Consider the following 2,223-nt stretch of genomic DNA (forward strand, 5'->3'; position numbering starts at 1 on the left):
CTGCGTGTTTTTACAAGCCTGGGTGCGGGCGGTGGTCCAGGGAAGCTTTCAGGGCTTTGTTCGAGATCAGTCGTCTCGTCGGTAGGATGAGAAACATCCCTCCATCATCTTTTTACTTTTTCTAGATTGCAGGAATGAAGAACTGTTGCCTAAATGGAAAGTGCCAGCATTCCCAACTTCAAAACCTTATGGAAAGTAATAACATATCTGAAGAAGCTTCTCCTGTTTTTATATACTATGAGAAGAATTTAGATCTTAAAATGGTTTGCACACAGTCCCTGGAAAAAGAAATTGCTCTGTGTATATCTCTTGGAAATTTAAGACAATAGTACTCCTCCTTTGCAATAGCAGTTAACAGATGTGAAAATAAGTATAATTGACTCTAGAGTATGATTATACAAAGGAGCATGGATGCATTTCAAATGTTAGATATTGCTACTATAATTAAAATTTCATATTGACCCTTTTATCATAATTTCTCCCCATCAAGCACTAAAAATGTTCCACCATTCTATTTTATATCTATAACTATAGATATATATTATCTGAAATTTCCCTTTGAACTCACTGCAACAAATAACTTTTTGAGTCATTGACTTCATTTTATATTTAAGAGTTATGGAATATCATTATTTTCATTCCGCCATTATATTCTAATTAAAAATGTTTGTGCATAATGCTTTGGAAAAATGGGTCTTTTATAGGAAAAAACTGGGATAACTGATTTCTATGGCTTTAAAAGCAAAAATATATAATATACTAAACCAACTCTAATATTGCTTCTTGTGTTTTACTGTCACAGATTAAATTACAGCTTTTATGAATGATTAAATTTTAGTACATTTTCATTTTGTTTCTGTGTTTTTGTTACGGATTCCAGGCTTTGGTTTTAATCCATGTTTTGTGAATTCCTCTTCCGTTCTGGTAGATCAAGTATTTTGTTGTAACAGATACCACCAGTATGTCATTATGCCGATGCGATGTCTTCACGCACCCTCCTTGTTGGATGTATTTAATCGTACCACACACTAAAGTACAGAAGGCTACTTTTAATTACTTTTGTATATTCTTTTGAATGTTTAAAGATTGTATTCTGCTGAAAATATTTCCTCTGTACAATTATTTTTATATGTACGAATGTGGTTTAATACTGTATCAAGGTCTGACTTTTACTATGATCTTCGGTTTCACACGATCATGGACTTGGGGGACAGGATCCCTGTTTTGACGGCGGTGCCCACTGGGCAGGGGCCGGTGCTGAGCTCTCGCGGCCAGCACCTCGACACCAAGCGGTGGAGGTGAAAGTTGGTTCGGTCCCAGTACCGTTTCAACAAAGCGAACCGCTGCTTTGCATTGTTAGACAAGATCTGGCTAACGTTACCTGATCTGCAGCCAGCTGAGGGGGCTTTTTGTTTCATTTTCGGTTTGGTGGGTTTTGGGTTTTGTTTTTTTTTTTTTTTAAATGCCTGTTGGTTTCATAGAGTTTAAAAGAGCAGGATACGAAGAGACCCATGGGTGCTCAGCCTCGATCCTCCTGTGTATCTGCAAGTAAAAGAATCGCCTCTGGGGCCCAAATCCCATCCTCGGTGTGATGCTGCTGGAATCCCCACAGCATTGGAGGACTTGCTCCCGCTTCGCTTCTGAGTAAGTGAGAAGAGAAAATGTATCTTCACAGTGGAGAAAACTCAGGACGGACTTTGTCCTGGTTGTTTAAATGGGAAATCTAAATGTAATAGCTGGTGCGCAGTTGTTCCTGGACCCGTTGTATAGTTTTATTGGAAACCAGGGGGGAGAAATTTCTATAAATAGGTTTTTCTAAAACTGTGTTACTGATGCAGCTGTTGAATTATACAGAGATCCCAGTTTCTAAATGCAGCCCAAACAAGACTGGATGAAAATACTTGGATGACAATAATGTGAAAACATCTACCTACTTACAAGCTACTAGGACAAACATAGTTACTTAGCTGGTTGTCTTCAACCTACCTATGTGCTTCCTTTTTCAGGAGGAGCAGAAGCATGGTATTTGCAGGTTGGTTATCTTTACTAAATGTAAAAATATTTTAGTAATAAAGTAATTTTAATGTACATGCTGATTGCTAGACGTCTTTTCTATAAAAACAGAAAACTAACCTGAGTTTTCTAGATACGGTGCGGTACGTAAGTTCATCAGACCTCATTTCGTGAATGCCCGGTGTGTTTTATACGGAAGAGCTGGGTACG

At 38.0% G+C, this 2,223-nt stretch overlaps 1 protein-coding gene across 1 annotated transcript in view; it reads left to right on the forward strand.

The window, feature by feature from the left end:
- The window catches only part of RAP1A (RAP1A, member of RAS oncogene family), an 18,031-nt gene extending 17,183 nt beyond the window's left edge, over positions 1-848 (forward strand). Inside the window, 1 exon segment of the mRNA XM_009696909.1 lies at positions 126-848. The gene's annotated coding sequence lies outside the window, so the exon portion shown is untranslated.
- The last annotated feature ends 1,375 nt before the right edge of the window (positions 849-2,223 follow it).

Source organism: Cariama cristata, unplaced genomic scaffold, assembly GCF_000690535.1.
Source record: "Cariama cristata isolate BGI_N322 unplaced genomic scaffold, ASM69053v1 scaffold12233, whole genome shotgun sequence".
Lineage (NCBI taxonomy): Eukaryota > Metazoa > Chordata > Aves > Cariamiformes > Cariamidae > Cariama > Cariama cristata.